This window comes from Macaca nemestrina, chromosome 4 (genome assembly GCF_043159975.1).
Source record: "Macaca nemestrina isolate mMacNem1 chromosome 4, mMacNem.hap1, whole genome shotgun sequence".
NCBI lineage: Eukaryota > Metazoa > Chordata > Mammalia > Primates > Cercopithecidae > Macaca > Macaca nemestrina.
In genome coordinates, this window is record NC_092128.1 from 162,071,385 (window position 1) to 162,099,173 (window position 27,789).

Sequence of the window (27,789 nt, forward strand, 5' to 3'; positions counted from 1 at the left end):
TAGCTTTCTTCCTTAATTGAAGACATATGCATCAAGTGGCTTTTCAAAATGTCCACTTGGACATCTAATAGGTTTCTCAAGCTTTACATGCTCAAAATGAGTTTGTCCTCAATTTTATGAGTTGCCTAGCTTTCTTCCTTAATTGAAGACATATGCATCAAGTGGCTTTTCAAAATGTCCACTTGGACATCTAATAGGTTTCTCAAGCTTTACATGCTCAAAATGAAAGTCCTAATTTTTTTTTCTCACACTAACCAGTTCCTTTGGCATTCTTCTTGGTAAATTACACTTGCATTCAGTTACTAAGCTGTGGTAGAAACTGGCCATCTGACTAAACAATATCCTCTTGCGGAAAATACACCACAATTTCCACCGTGGTAGTTGAGGACATGTTACTAATTCTAGCCACTAGAATGTGTACAGGAGTGATGTGTATCACTTTAAGTCCTATCCTGGAAATAAACACTACTTGCAGTCCTCCTTATTCCTTTCTGCTCTTGTGATGGGGATGGAGGCCATCCTAGGTCAAACTTGGAAGCCACATGCAGAAAAGGAAGAGCCATAATATAGAAAGAGGTGGGACTCCTCATTCTCTTCTTGAACGAGGTTTTCCTCACCAAGAAAATACAGAGCGGATAAATATGTGTGCAAGAAATGTACAAATGTTATGTCCTTGATATTGCTAGAATTTGTTTCAGAAAATAGAATCATCATGCATCTCAAATATATTGAACCATCTTAGTTATCTGTACTGCATATTCATTTATTAACTATATTCATAATTCAGCTATTTTTACAACTTCTCTGTTGTAAGAGGCCATCCTGTTCTAAGCCCCTGTTATGACTCAATAGGATTGCTTCAGTTCTGCAGAAATATTTCCCTTGAAAACACACTTACATCCTTTCTCCTATCATAGTTTTGTTTTGAAATGATTCTATTAAAACTTGTCAGATAATGTCACACTCCTGCTCAAAATTATACAGTGAATTCTCTTCTTAAAATAAGCAACATAGATTTGTGTGAAATATCTCTCTCTCACTACCACTGTGAACCTTCTTTTCCACTGTTTTGTTCTTCACACTGTGCTGAAGTTCTGTGACCAATTCTAGATCTTCTGATTTACTAAATGTAGTCACTCACTTGTGTCTTTATTTTACTTAATCCTTCTGCTTGGAAGTCTTTTCCCCAAGATACATGAAAAGCTTTCTTATCCCATTCATTCAGCACCTATTCAAAGTTTAGAGGGTTAGAATATAACAATGCATTTATATCTTTTATTTTAGTAATTTCTATTTTGTGTCATATGAGCCGTTTTCACTTTTTATGGTTTTATAAGCAATGCATGTCCATGAGCATATTTGAATGTCTTTCAATATAGTATTTACATTTATATGTATTGTATTATAATTTAATTGCAGAGTGATGAGATGTTAGATGGTTATAATATGCCAGACAATCCAAAATGATAGTTCCAATTTTTATTCCCAACAGATGAGAATTCCAAAATTCAAACTAGACGAAAACCTAGACTGATCCATTTTTATTTTTTTAACTTTTGCATTTTTCCTTATAATCTAATGAATGTGGTTTTAATTATCAGTTCCCTGGTCATTAAAACGTTTGGAAAAGTTTTTATACATTTATGAACCATTTATGTGACCAGTTTTGTCACATGACTGTTCCAATTTTTAGCTTATTTTATTCCTGTGGTATTCGATCTATCAACTGTATAAGTTTCTTTTGTTACTAGTTATTTATGTGGCGTAATAGTTGGATATATTTTCCCTCAATTTGTAGCTGGTCTTTTAAATTTTGCTCTCTCTTTATGTAACACATGTTAAGATATTAATAATCATAAATACTTAGTTTATCAATTATTGTATTTTTGTACTTTTCACTTTTTGTGCTCTAATGCATTGTTTTTCTTTTTGATTCGAGGGGCTTATTACATTTATTGGCATATAATTTTAAAGTATCATTTATCTTTCAAATATCTGCAGCAACTTTAAATGTGCCTTTTTTCCCCCACTCCTGATATTTAAAAATATTTTCCATTATCTCTTAAATGTAAATCCTAAATTTATACAAAACCTTAAAGAAAACCTACAAAATGCCATTCTAGACATAGATTCTGGGAAAGATTTTGTGATGAAGATGCCAAAAGAAATTGCAACATAAACAAACTTGGGACCTAATTAAACTAAGGGACTTCTGCACAGCAAAAGAAACTATCAAGGAAATAAAAAACTTACAAAATTAGGGAAAATATTTGCAAACTATGCATCTGATAAAGTCTAATATCCAGAATCTGTAAGAAACTTAAACAAATTAACAAGCAAAAATTAAGCATTAAAAAAATATAAAATGCCCATTAAACATGGAAAAGAACATGGACACTTTTCAAAAGAAGACACACAAGTGGCCTACAAGCATATGAAAAAAATTCTCAATATCACTAATCATTAAATAAATGCAAATCAATACCACAAAGATACCATCTCACACCAGTCAAAAAGGTTATTATTAAAAAGCCAAAAAATAACAGATGCTGGCGTGGCTGTAGAGAAAATGAAAAGCTTATATGCTGTTGGTGGGAAGGTAAGTTAGTTCATTCACGGTGGAAAGCAGTTTGGAGATTTCTCAAAGAAATTAAAACAGAACTACCATTTGACTCAGCAAGCTAATTACTGGATATATACCCAAAGGAATATAATTTGTTCTGCCATAAAGACACATGTGCAAGTATGTTCATTGCAGCACTATTCACAGTAACAAAGACCTGGAATCAATCTAGATGCCCATCAGTGGTGGACTGGATAAAGAAACTGGCACACATACACCATAAAATAATACACAGCAATAAAAAAGAACAAAATCATGTTCTTTTCAGCAATTTGGATGCAGTTGGTGGTCATTATCCAGAGCAAATTAGTGCAGGAACAGAAAACCAAATACCATCTATTCTCCCTCATAAGTGGGAGCTAAACATTGAGTACATGGGGACATTAAGAAGGTAACAGTAGATGCTAGGCCATACATAAGGGTGGAGGGTGGGAGGAGGGTGAGGAATGAAAAACTACTATCAGGTACTCTGTTCATTAGCTGGATGATGAAATAATACAAACACAAAACCACATGACACACAATTTACCCATGTAACAAACCTGCACGTGTACCTCCTAAACCTAAAATAAAAGTTGTAGGGGAAAGAAAAAGAACAGTTTCCATCGTGTCTTGTCTGCACGTTGTTTCTCTTAAGAAGTCAGCCATAGGTGAAAACACATCTTTTCTTTTGGGTATTTTTATGATTTAAAAAAAAAACAAAAAACAAACCTTCCTCCCTCCCTCCCTCCCTCCCTCCCTCCCTCCCTTCCTTCCTTCCTTCCTTCCTTCCTTCCTTCCTTCCTTCCTTCCTTCCTTCCTTCTTTTTTGAGACAGAGTCTCATTCTGTCACTCAGGTTGGAGTGCAGTGGCACAATCTTGGCTCACTGCAGCCTCCGCTCCCCAGGTTCAAGCAATTCTCCTGCCTCAGCCTCCTGAGTAGCTGGGACTACAGGCATGTACCACCACGCCTGGTTAATTTTTGTATTTTTAGTAGAGATGGGGTTTCCTCATGTTGGCCAGACTGGTCTCAAACTCCTGACCTCAGGTAATCCACCCTCCTAGGCCTCCCAAAGTGCTGGGATTACAGGCGTGAGCCACCACGCCTGGCCAAAACTTTGATTTTTCATTAATTTTTTGGTGTTTGTTTGACAGGGTCTCATTCGCTGCTCGGGCTGGAGTGAGTGGTGAAATCTTGACTCACTGAAACTCTTTGAGAAAATTTAAGTGGTTTTTTTTTTTAAATAATTCATTCTATAGTATGTTTACTGATCCTGAATCAATTGTTTTTCTCATCTATTACCTTTTTGAATGCTCTTTCATCATAATTTTTTTTTTTATTTTTTCTCTTGCTTCTTTAGGTTGGGAAATTTTTAGCCTGTCAATTTATATTTTTTATGTGCCCACTTACAGTTAATTCTATACACTAGCTAATTCCAGATACTGTATTTTTCCATTCTATAATATGGCTGATTATTTTAAAGCTGTTAAATTTCTGGAAAGATTCTTCTTTCTTTTGTCTATTTTAGCCACTAGTCATTATCTATATTTTCACCATATTTGGCACAGTTATAGTCAGTTTTTTTCTTGCTACTCCAATCTCTTGACAATTTTCACAGTATTATTTTTCTCAAAATTTTCTGTCATATTTTGTTCTATTTGAGTTTCTAGTAATTTTATGCAACTTCTAAATTTTATACTGCAGAGACTTTAAATATTTTCTTTCACTAGAAAAGGCTCTTTTATTCCTCTGTTATGCAGCTAGAGTGAGAGCATGATCATTTCTCTCCAAACATGGATAGAGTTGGATGAGTACTAGACTGAAATTTGAGGAATACTTGGTATACTCTGCTTCATTCCTGTTCTTTAAGCATGGGCTCCTGGGCTTTTGATTGAGAGAGGCTATCTGATGTTTGCAAGCTCAACCCTGAAAAACTACAGAATATCATTGTTATCCTTTGATATTTTCCTAGTTTATATGTCTAATCTCCTAATCCAGTGCAGAATAAATACTGGCATATCTCTGTAGGTGAAACCACTGCTTTATTCCTTGAGCACAATGGAGGAAATTTTATTCCACCTTTAGAAAGGCTCTTTCTTGCTCTTTAGCCTCCTGCACAGTCCCAAGATTCAGATAATATTTTCTGGTGATATCTAGGCATGTGGATGATGCTCCTCAAATTGTAACATTTTGATTATTTAAAAAGCATCATTGCTTTTTGTTTTTTCCTTTCTCCAGCATAGTTTGTCTGCTAAGGTGAGCCCAACTCTATGGCCAATTCTAGAAGTGGAAAAGACATCCAGCTTCATAAGGAAAACAAAAACAACACTGGTGAGCATCAGCTTAACTCTAACAGTTCTAACCTCTCGAGTAAGATATAAAATTCTAAAATCCATTAATATCTAGTGAAATCTCTAGCAATGCAACTATATTAGGTAGATAAACATTATTATTAGCTTTATATCAGTTTAGCTCAGGATTTTACACCAAATGAGGTGGCACTAATTTTGTTAATGGCCACCATTAACAAAATGTTAAAAATATGTGTTTTTAGAGTTCACTTATTTTGATATTTGTGGATAAGTGGCTTTGGATCTGCTAGTATTCCCACTAATTTTCTGATTAACACAAAAATAGTAAAGTACTTTAATCCCACTCACCCCTTGTTAATGCATATAATATTTTTTGCTGTGTATTTTAATTTCAATTTATTTTTAATATCAAAATCATTATTAATGTCATTTAAAAATGATTATTTATGTCATCTGTACATTTTTTCTATTATTTTCTTCTTCAATCTGACCTTCCATATGAAATAATTTTTTTTCTTAAAGTCTTTATTTATTTATTTAATTCATTTCTATTTAGTGAGATTTTGCTAAGAGAAAATTATTTCTATTTTCCTTTGGTAAAAATGTCTAGCTAATATTCTTAAGATATATTTGCATTGGGTACAGAATTCTAGCTAGACATTTTTATTACAGAAAATAAAATTCCATTTTTCTAATTTTATTTTTGATTTTGAAATATTAGTATAATTTATCATTAAAGGTAAACTAACGTTTCCTTTTTCACACTTTTATATTCTTCTTTACATTCTTTCTAAAACTCAATATAGTCTTTAGGTTTTCAACAATTTTACCTTACATGTTTTACTTTAATTACCCTGATCAGGATTTATAGGTATTCTTAGGTATTTGAATGGAAATTTTTAAACATTCTGAGAGACAGGAGTTGCTGGAATTTCCTAGGCCGACTAAGAATCCCGAAGCCTAGCTGGGAAGCTGACCACATCCACCTTTAAACAGGGGGATTGCAACTTAGCCCACACCGGACCAATCAGACAGCTCACTAAAATGCTAATTAGGCAAAAACAAGAGGTAAAGAAATAGCCAATCATCTATTGCCTGAGAGCACAGCGGGAGGTACAAAGACCAGGCATTGGAGCCGGCAATGCCAACCCCCTTTGCGTCCCCTCCCCTTATATGGGAGCTCTGTCTTCACTGTATTTCACTCTATTAAATCCCGGAACTGCACTCTTCTGGTCCGTGTTTTGTTACCGCTCCAGCTGAACTTTCGCTGGCCTCCACCACTGCCGTTTGCTGCCCTTGCAGACCCGCCGCTGACTTCCATCCCTCCGGATCCAGCAGGGTGTTTACTGTGCTCCTGACCAAGGAGGCGCCCATTGCCACTCCCCATCGGGCTAAAGTCTTGCCGTTTGTTCCTGCGTGGCTAAGTGCCTGGGTTCGTCCTAATGGAGCTGAACACTAGTCACTGGGTTCCATGGTTCTCTTCCATGACCCACAGCTTCTAATAGCGTTATAACATTCACTGTATGGCCCATGATTCCATTCCTTGGAATCTGTGAGGCCAAGAACACAGGTCAGAGAACGCGAGGCTTGCCACCATCTTGGAAGTGGCCCGCGGTGTTTTTGAAGAGGCCTACCATCATCTTGGAAGCGGCCCACCACCATCTTGGGAGCTCTGGGAGCAAGGACCCCCGGTAACAATTCTTCATCATTTTTTTCTTCTAGTGTGCGTCTGTCTCATTCTCCCACTCTTTCGTAAGCCCAGGTAGACTTGTATGATTTCTTACAATTTATCATTCCTTATAAGATCACGTTCATATTTTTCATTTACTTGTCTCTTGAAAATTATATATATTGTATTTAATTTTGTCTCATTTCTCTAATTACCTCATGAATTTATCTATTTTGTTTTGAGTTTTTAATTTGTATTAAATCAAGTTAAAATACACATAAACACACAAATCTGAAGTTTCTAATTAAATGAGTTAAAGTAAATAAGTGCACCTATGTATCCACAAATGTAATTAAGATACAGAAAATTTCTTTTACCCGAAAATTCACTTACGTCCTTGTCAGTCGTTTCCTACAACCTATAAACAAACACAATTTTGCATTTTATGACTATAGGTTGTCTTAGTACATTCAGGCTTATATAACAATATATCATAAACTGGATGGATTATAAACAACATAAATATATGTCTCACAATTCTTGAGGCTGGAAATTCTAAGATGGAGGCACTGACAAATTGGGTGAAGGTGAGGGCTCACTTCCTGGTTCGTAGACAGCCATCTTTTCACTGCGTCTTCACATGTCAGAAAGTGTGAGAGAGCTCCCTGAGATCTCTTCTTAAAAGGACACCAGTCACATTCATAAGGACTCTGCTGTCAGGCAAATTATCCCCCAAAGTCCCCACTAGCTAATACAATCACCTTAAAGGTTAGGATTTCAAGCTATGAATGTTGGGGTGATACAAACATTCAGACCATAGCGATTAGTTTGATTTCTAAATTATATAGTAAGTTGCTTAATTTTAAATCTATTTCTTTACTACACTTTAAATTAATAAATACAGGAAGAGTTAGAGAAAATGCTGTTTGGCTAAAATCATTTTGGAATTTATCTCAACTATTGTATTTTTATTATAACATATTTCTCACGTGTAGTATCTTCAATTGGCTTTCCTTTACAAATGCCTTCGTGCTTTACATTATTCACATATCTTTGAATGCTTTAAGTTATGATGGCTTTTTACTTTTATTGTTTGGTTTGTTAATTTTGTTTATATGTTACAAGTAGCCTACTGACCGGTAATTTTCCTCAAAGAAGTCATTTTATCGTGGAGTTATTAACTGTTAATATGCAGAGCCCTTGCGACCCACCCAACCAACAGCCTGGTGCCAATTGTATTAACTGGTAAGGGAACGTCATAAGCAATATTTTAACTATTTTTTCAGGTCCTTGCCTCTATTTTGATTTTGCAGACTTAGATTATGAAGGAAAACCCAGTAGTCCATGTTAGTTTGCCATACTCTTAAGAAACTATATAAATCATATTTATGGAGTGAATTGTATGCCACATACTGTGGGAAATAAATAATAAGTCAGATATGATTCCTATAAATATGCTGGGTTTCCAACTCTTGATGAAACAGTAGGTAACTATGATAGCTAGTAAAGAAAGGAGAAAAAATTTCATCTTCAAAATTTCTGTAGGCTATATAATCCCTTAAATAAGTATGACAACAAGTTATAAAAATTTCTAAGTCTTCAATACCTCAACTACAGAAAAGGATCTTTTCATTCTAAACTATCTGATAATAAGTGATATCCATTTCACTACTTCAGTAGTGAAATTATTTACTACAGAATGAATAATTATGAATGATTACTAACTTGAAATAAATATGTGTTATCAGGGTTTCTATTTCTACATGTAGCTTATTTATTTTTTAGAGACAGGGTTTCACTATTTGCCCAGGTTGGCCTAAAACTCCTGGGCTCAAGTTATCCTTACATCTTGGCCTCTCTAGTATCTGAGACTACAGACGTGCATCACTGTGCTAGTTGTGTTAACTTTTAAAGTACCTTTAGATTAATTATATTATATTTAGTTAACACTCTAGTGAATTATATGTGGCAAAACACTTGATTTGAAATAGTTGTCATTTTTACTAATAAATGTCAAAAAAAAAGCTTCTTATACTACAAATGTGGGAAAAAGTCAATAAAATGGCACCATAACATTAAGACAGATACATTTCTCTATTTTCTGGGTTTCAAAATACATTTTTTAACTATGTACCTTACTAATTTAGAGTTATTGAAAATGCAAATCTGGCCTCCAAAAATCCTAAGGGTTACTTATTTGTTTAAGTTTCATAGCACTGTCCTGTTTATTTCATGGTTTGCATTGTTCCAAATTTAGATATAATTTCTCTATTATTTTTATCTGAAATTGGAAGTATTCAAGCAGTAACACACTTTATAAGGAAGTATCCCTGAGAGAATTTCACTGATTGTGTTTTGCTTTAATAAGATGAGATATACTAAGATTTCAGTTCCATATTATTGTCTTGATGCAGAAACTGTCCTTATTCAACGATGCAGAAAATATTTAGTTTCCTCTTAAATTCATAGATTCCTATCGAGATACAAATGAATTGGATCTGACCTTAGAGTTTTAATATTCATATTTTAATGTATGAATGTGCTTTTCCCCTATTAATCTCTTCTTGCTTTCAGCACACATTTTCATTAATACTAAGTAACAACTTTTGTCTTAATAGCATCCATACTTGCTAATGACAGATAGATTAGCATAGAAAATCACTAATAAAATAACTTAATAAAAGAGTTCTCAAAGTATATGACTTAGACACTAACAAGTGTTTAAAAAGTGAGATGCCCTTGGATGGCAGGGCAGTTGGGGTGGGGGGTTGCAGAAATGTAGAAAACCGGGTGTTAAAGTTAAGTAGATTTTTTTCCGCAAGAAAGACAAAAATATCCTAATTTGCTAATGGGTATTGAAAGTAGACAGTTGAAAAAACAGTATTTCACATTTTCTAAACAAATTTACAATACCTCATATGACTAGCTCTAGTTCCCATTTTGAAGAATGCTAATGGCAAAAAAAAAAAAAAAAAAAAAATCAGGAAAGTGTGGTTTTCACTAAAAATAAGGAAAATAGTAAAGGCACTTAAATATACTGACATATTGTAATACAAATATCAAACACTTTCTATTACGTGATATGGATAACATACAGGAGGCCATAATTCTAACATCCCTTGTATCATTAGTTAAGAAAGGAATCTTGGACAGGACTTAAATGAATTGAGCCCTTGGAAATATAATAAATGTAATAGTTGTACTAGATTAATTTTTTCCTAGTCCTCTTTTTGTATATGTGTTTAACAACTCTATAGAAATAGTGTTAAAATAAAGATCCCTCAAGGGCTATCTTTTCACATCTTAGTTGAGAATATCTGGGTAAGCTTCCAGCACCTGTACTTTTAAGTTATTAGGTGATTTGGGGATTCTCGTGCCCAACAATGTTTGAAAATCAATTGTCTAAAAAATCAAGAGTAGAGTAACTACAGCCTGCAGGCCAAATCTATCCTACAGCCTGTTTTAGTATGCTTACCAAGCAAAGAATGATTTTTAGACTGTTTTGATGTGTAAAAAATAAAACAGAAGAGAAAAATATGTAATAGACACCATACGTAGCCCATAAAGTCTAAAATATTTACTTTATGGTCATTTATTTTAAAGGGTTGGTGATCTCTGACTTAGATACTATTTTTAGTAACAGTTTCACTGAAATATAATTTTCATACTATACAATTCACTGGTTTAAATGTATATCCTGGTGGTGTTTAGTATATCACACAAATGTGCAATCATCAATATCAGATTTTAGAATACGTACTTAACACTAAAAAATAAAAACTCATACTTATGAGGAGTCATTCTTGATCTCTCCCCCTCTCTTGACCCAGACCCTGGAAACCACTAATCAACTTTCTGTTCCTATGGAATTACCTAGTATGAACATTTTATACAAACAGAATGATGCAATATGTAAACTTATGTGCCTGGCTTCTTTCACTTGGCATGATGTTTTCAAGGTTCCTTTATGGTGCAGAATGTATTTCATTCCTTTTTTTGCTGGATAATTTTCTATTGCATGAGTATGCTACCTCTTGTCTCTTCCAGTAATTGCTTAAGGGACATTTGTTTTTTTTCAACTTTCTGGCTATGATGAATAGTATAGCTATAAACATTCATGTATGAATTTGTGTTTGGGCATATATTTATTTTGGGATATATATTCAAATCCCATTGCCTATTCAAGTCTTTTGTACATTCTTAAACTACATTTAAATTTTTTTGCATTGTTCTTTATATATTTCTTGTATATTCTGGATTCAAGTCTCCTATCAAATATATCATTTGCAAATATTTTCTTGCACTGTATGGTCTGTTTATTTTCACTTTATTGATGTTCTCTGCAGCATAAAAGTTTATTTTAATTGACTTTTTTGTCAATTGCGTTTGTTTAATTTTTGGTGACAAAGTTTTACTCCCATATTTTCTTCTAAGAGTTTCATAGTTTTAGCTCTTATATTCAGGTCTATGATTCATTTGGAATTAATTTTTGTTTAGAGTATGAAGTAAGGACCTCGCTTCATTCTTTTGCATGAGGATATCTGTTTTTTCTGGTACCATTTGTAGTCTAGAGCATTTTTTGCTACCATCTGATTCTGTTATGTGATATATATTTATGTTACACATGAAAAGCTTTGTATATTAACATATCTTCTTGTCTGACATAAATTACAGTCTGTCTAGGTATGTTAAAGTATTTCATGATAATTGGGGCAGAAGTATCATATTGTTAAGCCACTATTATAATGCAAAATCTAATGTTTCCCATAACAAACTAGTTTGAATGTTTCTCTGCTGTGTCTAGTCTAAAAAAGAACAAAAATGTCTAAGATAGAACACATCAAAGTTATTGCATTTATATATGCCAAAGTTATATGGAAAAGTAGGTAAGACAAAATGTGTATGGCAGCTATTGTGCATATATTAAGCGCAAACTTCAACTCTTTTCAGTTTAAATAATAGAATTTTAAAACAAATAAAAATCATGGTGAACATATTATCCTGGAGGAAAAAATAATAGTACTTGATGTCAGCTATTTTATTGTTGCCATGTTCTTATTTTTTTCTTTTGACTCCTACCAAGTATTTTGATATCTTTCTACTGTAGATCACTTTTACCTGTTTGAAATGTCCTGTTTCTGCTGTGGTTCATTAGTGAGTTTATATTCTACACAAACTTATACTTATTGAATTATAGTTAATTCAATAGAGTTTGAGTTTATTATGGAATACAATCACATCACAGCACCAAGCTTTGTGGACTGGATTGTAGCTGATACAAAAGGAATGTAAGAGTATTTTATTTGATGTTTAGTAGCATGTCTTATATTTTTTTCCTACATGCTAGGGTTTTCATGGCTTGTTCCAAATGTATAAAAGGATTTCTAAAACCCCATTGTCTGAAGTTGTTAGTTTCTGAAAGAAAAATATGTGAAGTATTTCACTGAATATGTTAATTTGCTACAATTTTTTATACTAAGATCACTCATTGATGTGTTGAAAATTATTTCAACTTAGCAATTCCATTTTTATATGCCATGACAACAAGGGTTAAATAAATGTAATACTTCTCAAAACAACCTAATGAGGTATTAAATGGACTTCTTATAGTGAGCAAAAATGTAATATGTCGAAGGTCGCAGAGTAAAAAGGTAAATGTAGTTGTGAACGAAGACTCAGTTTCCCAAAGTCTCAGCTGCTGCACCAGAAAATGATGGTGAAAGTAAAATCCAACTTTATTTAAACAGAGAGAGTGAATTTGTTTTGCAGACCATCCAGCAAGGGTTGTAAAAACTTTTTTTGTTTGTTTGTTTTCGTTTCCAATCTCTAATAAAATACACATTTATTCTTTAACTTAATTACAAGCTTCAGTGTTATTGGAGCATGATTTCTCCATGATCACTGTAAGTATATTTAAGTGATAGAATATAATGAATGCCAGAATTTTTTCTCACTTGAGGTACACACCAGATAAAAGCTGTAAGAGAGGAACAGAGCCAGAACCTGAGTTCAGAAACAATGCCTTGGGAATTATCATTTAGGTTTTCTTACATATCAAAGCAGCTACAAGAAACATAAAAGAAGTGAGGGACAGGGCCCCACTATCATTGATGTCTGGCCAAATATTATTAGGACAACTTGAAATTCTGAAATTCTACAATGGATAGAGGGAGAGGCAGATTAATGAAAGGCTATTTAAAAAGGAAAAATTAAAATAAATAATGGAAACTAAAGATAAATTCACTTCTCATGCTTTGCCTTGTAAGTGTCACTCAAAGCAATTGCAAAACATTTGAATAGAATGAATATCACTTTTGAAAATTTTCAAGTACTGCAAAAAGATAATACTCTTTCTGCAACCCATTTTTATTCAAAGTCATTACTCTTAGCACAGGTTGCTGTGTTGTGTTTTATTCCTGTTTCTATGCATCAGTTATAGAAATGCTGATGCAGATTTATATAGATAGATTCATACACTTTGATATCTTAAGATCTAGCAATTCTGCTATTGATAGTTAATTAATTTCTTCCATGGTTTTGTTGCTTAAAATCTGCTATGCACATTTTATCTGTACTAGTATAGTGACATCATTTCTATTATAGATACTTAAAAGGAATAACTTAGGAAGGGATTTCTGTATACTCACTGTCATTAACTCAATTGCTAAATCTGTCTCTCATAGGGATTTTGAAATGTTGCAAATGATTTGCTTTAGAAAATTGAGGCACTTAAATGAAAAAAAAAAGTACACTATTTAAAAAGTACTCTACAATCTATGATTAATGAGGTAAAAACTGACTTCATCTGACACAAAATCAAGGCATGATATTGATCCCAAATGTGAGATCATCTATGGGTATAATTTGTGTCCTTTTTGTGATTATGACATGAGATGTGCATGTGTGTGTGAGAGAGAACAAAAAGAGACAATCACTTTGAAAATTTTGTTCGCATAACTTTGTGGTGCTCAGTATTTCTTTTACTCCTAAACATTAGTTTGGGTTCTATTCCAAGTATAAAATATCACATGCTTTGAAAATAAAATGTAAACTAACTTGGAGTCATTGACAGTAATCACTCTGATTGATCAAATCCGTTTTCAGCATCAGCAAATGGCAAGAATAAATGTCATCTTTCCCAAGAAGAAAACTTCTACTCTTCTGTATTTATCTTTTTCTCAGATCAGCTATACATGCCAAATAGATATTTATCTGTATCAAGATGATAAAAAGAGCAGAATTATCAATTCTGCTTTTCTTCAGTGATTAACTAAAGGAGCTATTGATAATACCAATTCCCATTCAGGCATCATTAAGAGGCCACCTTTGTCTATGCTATTTAATGTTTGATCTAGTCAAATAATTTCAATATTTTCTAATAAAGTTTCCTTCTGAATAATGGTATTAAAATTGAGGAACCTATTTCACAGAGATTTATAAAATGAGTCTAAGCCTTTTAAATTAAATTTCAAGAAAATAAAACAAAATGTGCATAAGTCTCAGCAAGTTGAAAAACAAAATTAATATAATAATATATAAATTTGGATGCCTTACTTTACTCTCACAAAATAAAATCAGTGTTTCTAATATTTTAAAATTAGAGAGTAGTAATTTGTGGACATAAAACTGCTGATGTGGAATTAATTAGTCCCTCCACATGACCTTCAGAAAAATGTGTCCCGTTCCTAAAGACTGAGACACAATGCTATGGGTTGAATGTTTGCCCCCCAAAATTCAGGTATTGCCATTGTGAAGGTATTAAGAAGAGAAGTGAGACCTTGAAGAAGTGAGGAAACCATGAGGGATCCTCCGTCATGAATGGGATTAGGCATCCTTAAAAAGGGACTTGACTGAGGGAGTTGGTCTTTCTCTCTCCCACTGCTTTCTCCTCACCTACTGCCCGGTGAGGATACAGTAAGAAGGCCCACACCAGACGCAGGCACCTTGATCTTAGACTTCCCAGATCCATGTGTGAATGGCATGTTGGGAGTTTAATAAAAATCCCTATCACTTCAGTGTTAGTGTTTATTGAAAAGAAATGATTTAAAATTTGAAACCAGAGTGTGAGGGGCATTTAAAAACTGTAAGATGTATTTGCATTTAAGAACATAAATATTCTGAAACCACAGCAGGTCTCTCAGCAACAACGTTTTATGATTAAAACCATGATTTGAGAACATATCCAGCTTTTTTAAGAGAAAATAATTGGGGAAATAAATAATGCCTGGAAACAGAAGAGACCAGCCATACTATTGCATAAGATTCTTAGAGCTACCATAGTGTTTAAAAAAAAAAGTAATACACTTGAAAGATACCTTCAGGAATAGTGATTTTTAACCAGGTGCTATGGTTTTTGCTTGTAATCTCAGCTACTCCGGAGGCAGGAGCAGGTTCTTGAGCTTGGGAGTTTGAGACCAGCCTGGGCAACATATTGAGATCCCCATCTAAAGCAGTAATCATAATCATCATAAAATAATGGTAATAATTTTTTTGGTAATAAAGATAGAAACTGAAAGAGAAATGGCAGCAAGTACTTCTTTAATATGTTTTTTAATATTACAGAACATGATAACATCAGGTATATATGTTCAGCTTAAAACAATAGAAATTAAACCATTAAAATGTCTCATTTGTAGTTAAAGAGTGAACTGTACTTCAGGTAATAAAGCACAAATGAGGTAGATAATTGGGGAGTAATTCTCAATAAAAACAAATATCATAACAAATATAAATAAGGCTAATTGGAAATTAGAATTTACAGAATGCAGTAGAAGAAAAAGAGGCAGTGATTTTGGAAAAAAGATAGAGAAATGGTTGTCGTGAATGCGGTTGTCAAACATCAATGAAATCAAAACAAGAGTGTTACCAGCAATATAGAATGCTTCAGAGTAAACCTAGAATGAGAACAAATAAAATTGGAAAATACAGAGTTCAAGTAGAATGAGCCAAAAATTCAGGGGTGAAGCCAGGAGAAAGTGGAGTCATGGAATTTCTTACATGAGATGTTTTCAAGAAGACAACACTGATCAGAAAAACTCAAACTTAGTTAGATTAGAGGGTGGTTTGGGGTCATAAAAAAAAGTAGGTAACAATCAAATCAGCAATCAAAATAACTATTTTCAGAATAACCAATTGATCACTAACCACATACAAAATACTGTTGTTATGATATGATATCTCTTCCCTTGCTTGGAAATCTTCATGTGGATTAAAAGGAGCTAGGGCTCATATGGAAGGCATTGGCTTCAGGTTCTGAAAACAAAAGTTCTCACTGCTTGCTGTCAGTCACTGAGGAAGCACAGTCATTTTTAAGGGGAGAAATTTCCTTATTCGGAATTGTTTACTCTTTAGGTAAATTTCCCTGGCTTTGATTTTTTTTCAAATACATTAATATTCTGTAAACCAATCAAATACCATTTTCAGAAGTCCCAACATTTTCCAATCAAGAAAAAAAAAATCTACTGAATTTGGTTTTGGTAATAAGTAAATAAGTGCATTACTTTTAAAAATATGTGAAGAATAATACATATTCATTTTAAAGACTCATGAAAATGAAAGAAAAAAAGTCAGCACAATTGATCATTTTCTGAATTGAAACACACCCTTCAGGCCAATCTTTCTTGCTCTCTCGTATTGGCTCTTCCTCACATCCTGTCCTCATAACACCCAACTGCTCTAAGGGACAGCCCACCAACCTCTCCTGTTTCTATGTATTCTCACTCTATTGATGTTTTACCGCATTTAGTGGCTTTATGTATTCTGCCTACATTGGTGATTCTCAAGTTTTCTCTGCTGCTCTGACATCTCCATTGTATACCAGTAATATATCTCATTGTGTATTCCATATCCATTTTAATAAATAATAGCTAACTTGGCATGTCCAAAAGTCAGCTTCTAATCCTTCTCCCGACAAATTACTCCCTTACCATAGTGCTCCTTTTCTCAGTTAATCAAAAGGCAGTTTTGCCAGTGTCTTAGACCAGACATATTAGAGTCATCATTGACTCCATTCTCTCCCACCCCATACATCATCTCTCCATAAATACTAGGGAGGCTTTTACAGAATCTCACCACCTATTGCTTCTTTGACTGCCTCCAGCCTGCTGCTAGCTTCTGTTATCTCTTTACTATATCACACAATTACCTTACAGCTGATCTCCCCTTTTTTCTTTTTCTCCTTCAATTATTCTGACCCCAGTGTCCACAGTAAGCCCGGAAAATGGAAATCATTCCTTTTCTTTTAACCCTCTGCTACATTCAAACTCACAGTCAAAACCAAAGTTTTTAAACCGATTTGCCTCCTCTTCATTTCTGGAGCTCATACACCACTACTCTTTCCATCACTCATGTTATTTTAGTCACAGTGGCCTTGGAATAGATTCTTGAATATGCCAGCTGCATTCCTATATCAAGGCTTTCACCAGCTGCAAATTTTCTGGGAACCCTCCCCTGAAAATATTCACATAGGCTTTCCCCGAACTCCTGCACCATTCTTTGCTCTAATTGAACTCTGTACTTGACCACTCCCCATACTCATTGCTCTCTATACCTTTTTTTTTCCTTTCTTTTTCTCCATAGTACTGACTCACATCTATCTGTGTTTTGCTTATTTGCTACCTAAAAAAGTAGGTAATATGCTTTTCTCTCTTCCATTAGAATGTAAAACCTATAAGGTGTACTAGTTTTGTGTCACTGCTATAACAAATTACCACACAATTATCAACTTAAAGCACCACAGATTTGTTATGTCAGTTTTTGTAGGTCAGAAGTCCAGGGGTAGCGTAGATCTGCTGTGTCTTCTGCTTAGAGTCTAATGAGGCAGAAATCAAGGTGCCAGCAAGGTTGCCTTTCTTTCTGGAGACTCTGGATATGTACGTACCTGCTTTCAAACATGTTCAGGTTGTGGGAAGATTTCAGTTGCATGCCGCTGTCAGACCGAGGGTTCTTTGCCTTTGGTAGTTGTCAGCGGAGGGTATTTTTTCATTTCCAGAAGCTTCTTTAATTTCCTGAATCACAACCACTTTCATCTTCAATCAATGCCAGCTTGGTGGCTTGAGTTCCTCTTATGTTTTAAGTCTTTCAGACCTCTTCTTCTGCCTCATGTCTACCACTTCCAGCTAGAGAAAATTCTCTTCTTTTGAGTTCATGTTTGGGCCCACCCCAGTAGTCCAGAATCTTCTATTTTAAGTTCTACAACCCTCATTGTATCTCTGAAGTCCATTTTGCCGTGTAATATAACATATTCCAAATCTCCACGGATTAGAATTTAGAATTTAGACATGGTTTCTTTTGGGTGTGGGGGGATACATTATCCTGCCTACCACTAAGGTTATGAATTTGTGAGCGTATGCATATATATTTTTTCACAATCCCTGGCTCAGATTCAGTGTGAATTAATACGTGCTTTATACATTTTAAATAGTCAACTTTGATGAATCCTCAGTTTAACATGGAAATAGCAATGTAATATATCCTAGTATGTTTAAAATAATGTTGCCAATTAAAGAACTATATTGTTTCTAACATATGCCCAAATATTTTAGATTCCTTTTAGTCCTATTATTTGTCTTAGAAGCTTCAAGAATTATAACCAAATTTAATACATACTTGGCATTGTTACTACAAAATGTATAATCTACTTAATGGCATAAAGGAAGGTCAGAAATCACTATGAAATAATAAGTAATATGATATGTCATGAAAAGATTTATGCCTATTGAAAATTATGAAAATATATAGTGACAGTGGTAGAAAGAATCAGAGAAACTTTCGTAAAGAAACGAGACTTGAAGTATTAAAATAATTTCAATTATATGTTATGCCTGTGGAAGAAACCATGTTGGGAGCAAGCCCCCTAGTCTGGCCATAAACTGGCCCTAAAACTGGCCATAAATAAAATCTCTGCAGCATTTTATCATGTCCATAATGGCCATATCGCCCAAGCTGGAAGGTTGTGGGTTTACGGGAATGAGGGCCGGGAACACATGGCCTGCCCAGGGCAGAAAACCGCTTAAGCCACAAACAAAAGCCTGAGCGATCTGTGTCTTAAGGGCGTGTTCCTGCTGCAATTAATTCGGCCCATCCCTTCCCTTCCCTCAAGGGATACTTTTAGTTAATTTGATATCTATAGAAACAATGTTAATGACTGGTTTGCTGTTAAAAAATATGTGGGTAAATCTCTGTTCCGGGCTCTCAGCTCTGAAGGCTGTGAGACCCCTGATATCCCACTTCACACCTCTCTTTTTCTGTGTGTGTGTCCTTAATTCCTCCAGCGCCTCTGGGTTAGGGTCTCCCCAGCCGAGCTGGTCTCGGCAAAAATCATAAATAAAATATGACAAAGGTATAGATGTAAGAAAGCATATGGCCTATTTAAATGAGAACAAACAGAGTATGTAGATTTTCCTGAAAATAAATGGTATAAAGGGGGACAGAAAGAAATAAGCCAGGACACAATAGCATTAGTAACTTCAATTTATTAAGCATAATGAAGAACCGTGGACGCAAAGTTCCAATGGGTGCACCCAGAAAATAAACAAATACAAAAGTATATAACCTATCAGTTGGTGGCAAATGTTGTGGAAAACTAAAGCCTGGAAGGAAAGATTGAGTAGGTAAGGAAGGTACCCTTCAGATAACATATTTTAAGGACATATCTGAAAAAAATGTGAAAGATGGATCTGTGCTGATCTCTGAGGGAATAATCTTCTAAGAGAAGAAAGATAATATGCAAAGATCTGCTGTAGGATGGGCCAAGAGCAAATTTAATTTATTTTAGAAACAGGAAGAAGGCCCCTATATGAGGAACAGAAAGAGTATGTGGGGGGAAGAAGAGTGGTAGGAGATGCCGTTATAAAGTGATTTACGACCTCATGGGAGAGGGCCTTGACCGAAACATTGAAGAATTCTGACTAGATTCAATGGATTGACACTGAAAACCTCCAGAGTTTCATGGAAATAATTTGGAGTTTGTTTGTTTTGTCTTTTTAAAAGATGGCTCTGGAAGTGATATATAGTGTGAAGCCGAGCTGGAGGAGATTAAGGGTGAGAGACTTGTTACAGGGCTATTGCAATAATCTGGTGGGGAAGCAGAATATTTGTACTTGCAGATGTGGTGATTGTGTTGAAGCCAAACAGGGTATGAGATGCTGTAAAAGAACAATGGAGGGGAGACAGAGGGAAAAAAACAGGAATAGAATTTGATATAGAATTGCCAAACTTAAGTAAATAAAAGGAAGGAAAAATCATTCGTGGGGGATAAAATATACTTCAATTAAAAAATATTTTATGTGTCACTGTTTGGATGTTGTATATAACCACACTTACGGGATGCCTCAGATTCTCCAGGTCTTGCCTGTATCTAGAGTTTTCTTGACTTGATTCACCCAGCAGCAGCTACAACAACCAACTCACTATGCTTCTGAGGTTGTGGCACCTGCGAAGTCCTACCATCCGAGGCTGCTGAATCACATCTTGAGCTCCTCCTCCTCAAGAAAACTCCATTTTGACATAAGAATTTTAATTATCTCCTACTCTCTAGTTAAATGAATTAAGAAGCAAACGAACTAATCACTACCCTAATTTCATGTCTCAAATGATTTAAAGAGTTTATATAGAAAGAATAAAAATGAATGCATAGAGAGCAAAACAAGGCACAAAGCACAGATTGTAATAGGAGTTACACACCTGAAGAGACAGAGAGGGAGACAAAGGCACCATGGCTGAGTCACATACTTGAATCTTAGCTTACTGGCAGCCTAAATAAAAAGATTAACAAAAGCAATAATAATAATGTCATTGCTTATAGAGTAAGAACACTGTGTTCCTCTGGGGGACACGAAGCTTTCCTGGAATAATTTCTGATTTGTTTTTCTTTCGAGGACCTTACATCAGAGACAATCTATGACATAAAGCTCAATGGACTCAACCACATTTCCTCAGCAAATGTAATTGTGGGTTTTAAAACCTGATTTTGATAGGTCCTTTGAAGAAAGATGAGACTGTGACACCGAAGTGAAACTCTGATAAATTTGGGGAATGGATGACAAGGAATGCAAGAAAATAATCTACACCTTTTTCTAGTAGAAATTTCAAATAAAATTACAAATAGCACACGAGTTTATAGCTTTCCAATGGTTAGCTTATTCTTTTCTAGTGGAATGGATGTACAATTATGGAATCATATGTCTCTGCTATTGGTGGTTTGGACATAAGGTTTTTGGTCTATTTTTTTTTTTTTCTTTTGGGGGATTGGTGAGGACACCAGGGAACTCACAAATCTTTGACATTCCTTAATATGCAGGACAACATTTCTCAGTCACTGCTGCTTCCACACTGGTGAATTTGTGCTGACCCAACATTGACAGGCCGCTTTGTTCTAAAACACTTTAAAATCTCTTCCCAGAAATATTATCTATAGATATAAGAACTATGTATAGAAAAAAATATATAAAGATATATAGATATAAGAACTAATATCTAAGATTACAAAGGCATTTCTCAATGGCTACAATTATTCTTTTTTCCTGCTTTGCAATTTTTTTTCCTTTGGATTCACTTTCGCTGGCATATAACATTCTGTAGTTCTTCCACTGAAGGCTGAGGATAGTTACATTTCATTCTGTTTGTATGTTGAGGTTGATTTTAAGTAATATGCTTTTTATCATTCTCATGTTTTTAATGTTTCCTTATTAATGTACGTTAGTATTATGACTACACATCTAGAACTGAATGTAAAATATTTTATTTATTTTTAACTTAATTAAGAGTATTACTATTTTAGAGACAAGCTTTCACTTTGTCACTCAGGCTGGTGTGCAGTGGCATTGTCACAGTCCACTGTAGCCTCAGACTCCTAGGCTCAAATGATTCTCCCACTTCAGCCTCCTGAGTAGCTGGGATTACAGGGGTGTGCCACCCTGCCTGGCTAATTGTTTTGTGGAGATGAGGTCTCACTATGTTGCCCAGTCTGGTCTTTAACTCCTGGCCTCAAGCAATCCTCCTTCCTCAGTCTCCCAAAGTTGTGGGATTATAGGCTTAAGCCATTGTGCCTGTTCTCAGTTTATAATCTTGAGAATGCATGTCTTTTCTGGGACCCTTTTTCCAGACTAGTTTTAATTTTTATTTACTAGCAAATCAAATTAGAATGGTCTCTGAACCATATATTCAGCAAGTTAGTAGTTTAAGCTCCCAATCTTTGTTTCTTATTTCAGAAGAAGTTAAATTTTGATTTTCCATTCAGATATACTTTCTTGTCTATCATTACAATGTATTTGGAGATAGGGGTGAGGTTGAAAGCATTAACTCAAAAAATTCATTTTGAATGATAAATGCCTTAGTAATAAAGCTAATTTTGTTGTAAATGCACAAAAGTGATTTTGAGTGAAAGAACTCAATATTTACTTTTTGAAATGTTTCATCATTTTTTAATGTTAACAATAGTATTTTAAAAGGTTAAAAAATAAACATATTTTAAGGTAAAAATTATGAATGCAAATATGTTGGGGAAACATATTTTATCAGGGGAAAGGATTTGCCATCATGGAATTCCACTCAGTATTAATGGCAAGCCTTCCCTTCTCCACTGCCTTTGATCTTCTGTGTATCAGGTAGCTAAGCATTTAATCTGTATTAAATTAAGTGTAAAGATTTCAGTGACTGGGTTATTAAAAATACATGTCTAGTTACAGCATTTCAGATGGGTTTCAGTCAGCTTCTGGGGCACTGACAGACATTATTCTGTTAAAAAATTTTAAATCAAATTACAGAAAACCATTGATGGAAGACACACATCCCGCAGTGAACGTGGGTTCTAATGATAGACCATTATTATACTTGGAGGCACTGGTCAGATGAAGTGTTTATGGTGTTTCCAGGTATAGTCATCTTGTCTCTGGCTTCAAATTCTAAAGCAGACCTATACCTAAAGAGTCCATCATTTATTTCCCTGAAACCAGAAAGTCTAGCTCGTTTTATATTTTATTTACAATTCTACTTTTGTAACATAAACTGAATGCTTGTTTCTTTCAGTTCATCCCTTTTAATTCCCAGCAGTTTCTCTTGCAAGTCAAAACCTAGACAGCAGTTTTTATGTCTCCTTTAGGTTCCAGCTTTAATGATCCTTCTGCAGGTAATGTGGGCATCGCTGACTGATTTGCTCTAACTCCAAGGTTCATATATTTCCCATCATGCCATGCTCCCTTCTTCTTGTCTAGCCCTGTAGTGAATCAGGAAAAGGTTACCTACAAGCTACATGGTTTGGAAAATAAAGTTTAATATTCCAGGTTATTGTCTCTCTTCACATTTAATTTGAATATATATAAAAACATACTCATAACAAGCAGTCTCTAAATGATATAGAAATATATGGACAATTGTGTTTTTATATACTCTCATTCTTCCAGCAAGACGAATCTTTCATTGGTTCCTTTTAGACTGAAATTCTGGAAATAGCATAAGTATGCATTTTAGAAACAATGAAGCAAATTTCTAAAATCAAAGGAAGAGTGCTCTTACATAATCATTTAACTCGTCACTCTGCTGAGTAGAACTACAACTAAAACACAGATAGGAAACTTTTTTTTTTTTCTTTAAAATTAGATCAAATGCATCGGCATTTTTGCAGATTCAGCACAGATGTTAGCATTTCCCAGACAGAGCTTATGAGACACATACAGCTATTTTACACTCTGGAGGGTTTCCAATATCACTACTTACCTAAATGACATTTGAGATGGTGGCACTTAATGAGGTACACGTAATGTAGTACTTAACTCATGACATCTCCCAGGCAGAAAATACTTTATTAGCTGATCCTGTTCTATGAATATAAATTGATTTTTCCTCATGGTTAGGAAAATTGGCTCTTCAGCTATACTTCAAGATAGAGTTAACTGGGTCCATCTAGCAAATTAGAGTAGGTTTCCTTGCATAAATGATGGCGTAAATGGGAAGGGGTACTTAAGGCTAGTGATCTTTGTCCCTAGGCATCATGTTTATCGATTGCCCTACATTCAGGTCAGGAAGAAAGGTCTTACCTTACAGCTTGTAGAGACGCTGGAGTTTAATCACTGTGCTACAAAGCATTAGGTAATTCTGTTTTGTTCAATAAATGAATTCTTTAAATGTCAGGTTTTTAGCAGACTAGGACCTTGAAAAAAGTAAATTTTCTTTCATGTTCCTTGTTTCCGAATCACACTGTCTTTGATCCAGAAATACAAATATGTTTTAGTTATTGTTAGAGTAACTGATACTGTTGAGTACATGGCGAAGGCCTAGGGCTGTGTCATTGAAAATGGAGTAGGTCAAAGATGCATGAGGCTGCTCCTACTTTTTAAAATAAAAAAAAACTTCCAGAAAAGGATGATAGATAGAAGTAGAGGTAAAGAGAAAGACAAACATTGAGAGAGATGGAAAAAAGAGACAGAGGGTAGAGATGAGAAGGGAAAAGAGAGAAAAGTATTGAATACAAATAGTAAAAATTTTGTAATTCAAGCTTAATAGGTCTTCAGAAAAGGAGAATTTTCATCTAGGTATAGTAAAGAGGAAATGCTGACAGAGGAAATATGACTTGAGTCCAGTTTTAAGGATATATAGAATTGGCTTAATTGGAGAGCAAAGATAAATTGCTTCCAGTTTGGTAAAGAGAATAAGTAAACTTCCTGAGGTAGATAAAGAATTAATTTGTAAGTAACAGAAATGAAAGCCACTTGAATAAATGAAGTGGAAGCCAGTATGAGACATAGCACTACTAGGCTGTAGTTTTTAAAAATTATTTTAAATTATTTAGAGACAGGGTCACTATGTTTGCCCAGGCTTGACTTGATTCTTCTGCCGCAGCCTCCCAAATAGCTGGGACTCTAGGCATCCTGCTAGAGCCAGCTCATATGTGCTATTTGTCAACTATGTTATATATTTTATACTTTCATATTTTCTTTTAATTTCATATTTGAAGACTTACAAAGAAAATGTAAACTTTTTGTTATCAGGATCATGAAGAAAATCTAGATATTATGTGGAATAAATCAAAGATAAGGCAATTTTTTTGAAAGTTAAAATTATATTCCCTTTTTCTGTGAAATAATTTTTAGTTACAATATTTATAGTTTTTCTGGAAAGATAAGATTAAGAAGAAATATAAAACTTGGTATTAACATGTGAAAAAGATTATGTTGCTATGGATGGTGCCAAAGGGAAAAATCAAAACAACTGGATAAGAATTACATGCAATTTAGTTTCCAGTAAAAGTAATAACATAGAGTGAAACATTAGAAATGGCATTATAATAAGGACATAGTATCCCATTACTGAATATATTCAAATACAGTATGCATGCTCCTTAGACAATGGGTGCTATAGATGATATCTTACGTTAGTTTGTATAGCATCTAGGGTTGTTACTCTAAAAATGTACTATCATGTAAATGAATTCACTAGGCCAGGTAAATTCAAATTATAGAAGTCTTGGGAATAGACCTGGTGTGGTGGCTCATGCCTGTAATCCCAGAACTTTGGGATGCCGAGGAGGGCAGATCACTTGAGGCCAAGACTTCAAGACCAGCCTGGCCAACATGGTGACATTCCATCTCTACTGAAAATACAAAAATTAGCTGGGCGTGGTGGTGCACGCCTGTAGTCCTAGTTACTTGGGAGACTGAGGCAGGAAAAGTGCTTGAATCCGAGAGGCGGAGGTTGCAATGAGCCAAGATCATGTCACTGCACTCCAGACTGGGCAACAGAGCCAGATTCTGTCTCAAAATAAAAAAAAAGTATTGAAAATAAATGTTCTTGATGATATGGCCACAGAAAAAGAAACTATTTCACAAGATAGATAAAACGTGTTTGTAGTTATTAAGGTACTATTACTCTAGAAGTGATACAAGAAATTAAAAAAATAAAATTTCTTTTGGGAATTCTTATTAAAGTCTTCTGAAAGATTAATAGATTATATAACTTTGGCATAGGGTATCTTTCTTTAGAGCTTGGGAGTAAGTTAAAAGATTGGTCCATAGGGAAAAAATTTATTATTTGGTATTATTAACATGGTTTTGTTCAATATTTATTTTTAGGTCTAAAAATGTCATGAAGCCAAATATATATCATTTTTTTCTGATTTTAAAAAGATACACCTCCTCGTCTCCACTTGCGGCAGACTGAGGACCCAGATGGCCCTTCCACTTGGCAATCCTCCCTTTTTCCCCTCCATACTGTCAATCGCACAGTCCAGTACTGGCCCTTCTCTGCCTCTGACCTCTACAACTGGAAAACCCATAACCCTTCCTTTTCCCAAGACCCCCAGGCCCTAACCTCGTTGATAGAATCCATTCTCCTCACTCACCAGCCCACTTGGGATGATTGCCAGCAACTCTTGCAGGTCCTCCTAACCACTGAAGAAAGGCAGCAAGTCCTCCTGGAGGCCTGGAAAAATGTGCCAGGACCAGGAGGCCTCCCAACCCAACTTCCCAATGAAATAGATGAGGGATTTCCCCTCACCCGCCCAGACTGGGACTATGAAACGGCACCAGGTAGGGAGAGTCTCCAAATCTATCGCCAGGCTCTGTTGGTGGGTCTCAAAGGGGCAGGAAAGCGCCCCACAAATTTGGCCAAGGTAAGGACCATAACTCAGGAAAGGGACGAAAGCCCGGCAGCCTTCATGGAAAGGCTTCTGGAAGGGTTCCGAATGTATATCCCATTCGATCCAGAGGCCCTAGAACATAAGGCTACCGTAGCTATGGCATTCATAGACCAAGCTGCATTAGATATCAAAGGAAGACTCCAAAGGCTAGATGGGATCCAAACCTATGGATTACAGGAATTGGTTAGGGAGGCAGAAAAAGTGTAAAATAAGAGAGAAACCCCTGAGGAAAGGGAAGCCAGGTTAGCGAAGGAACAGATGGAGCGAGAGGATCGTAGGGACCGAGTGAGGGATAAGCATTTAACAAAAATCCTGGCGACAGTTGTGAGAGAGAAAGGACCAGGGAGAGAGGGAGAGAAGCGGAGGCGGCCAAAAGTGGAAAAAGACCAGTGTGCCTACTGCAAAGAACGGGGACATTGGATCAAAGAGTGCCCCAAGCGTCCTAAAGACCAAAAGAAACCTGCCGCTGTCCTCACCCTAGGTGAAGATAGCAAATAGGGGTGTCAAGGCTCTGGAGCCCCCCCCCGAGCCCCGGCTAACTCTCTCTGTAGGGGGGCACCCCACCACTTTCTTGGTGGACACAGGGGCCCAACATTCAGTTTTGACAAAGGCAGACGGGCCCCTGTCTTCCCGCACATCCTGGGTCCAGGGGGCAACGGGGAAAATTGCACAAGTGGACTAACCACCGGACGGTTAATCTTGGACGAGGAATGGTGACACATTCCTTCTTGGTGGTACCTGAATGCCCGTACCCCCTCCTAGGGCGAGATCTTCTGACCAAGCTCGGAGTCCAAATCCATTTCTCCGAGACAGGGGCCCAGGTATTAAATCGGGACGGTCAGCCCATCCAAATCTTAACTGTGTCTCTGCAAGATGAGTATCAGCTTTTCAACGCTCCGGTCATCACTAGCCTCCCTGATGTTTGGTTGCAAGATTTTCCCCAAGCTTGGGCGGAAACGGGAGGACTCGGGCTGGCTAAGTATCAAGCCCCAATCATAATTGATTTAAAGCCCACGGTGGTGCCCGTGTCTATCAAGCAATATCCCATGAGCCGAGAGGCTCATATAGGAATTCGGCAGCACATTAACAAATTTCTAGAACTCGGAGTGTTGCAACCTTGTCGCTCACCCTGGAACACTCCTCTTCTGCCAGTAAAAAAGCCCGGTACTCAGGATTACAGGCCTGTCCAAGACTTGAGAGAAATTAACAAAAGAACCATGGACATCCATCCCATGGTCCCCAATCCTTACAACTTACTCAGCACCTTAAAACCAGGCTATAACTGGTATACAGTATTAGATTTAAAAGATGCTTTCTTCTGTTTACCTCTGGCCCCCCAAAGCCAAGAACTCTTTGCCTTTGAGTGGAAGGATCCTGAGAAAGGAATTTCGGGCCAATTTACCTGGACCTGGCTTCCCCAAGGATTCAAGAACTCTCCCACTCTCTTCGATGAGGCTCTTCATCGAGACCTGACCGACTTCCGGACCCAAAATCCAGAAGTGACTCTACTCCAGTATGTGGATGACCTCCTCTTGGCTGCTCCTACAAAGGAAATCTGTATACAAGGTACCAGGC

General features: G+C 35.7%; 1 long non-coding RNA gene across 1 annotated transcript in view; it reads left to right on the forward strand.

Moving 5' to 3' along the window:
- Positions 1 to 6,000: 6,000 nt before the first annotated feature.
- LOC139362591 (uncharacterized) overlaps positions 6,001 to 27,789 on the forward strand; it is a 31,949-nt gene continuing 10,160 nt past the window's right edge. The window contains exon 1 of the long non-coding RNA XR_011621740.1: positions 6,001 to 6,606. This is a non-coding gene — a long non-coding RNA (uncharacterized lncRNA). The remainder of the gene's footprint in view (positions 6,607 to 27,789) is intronic.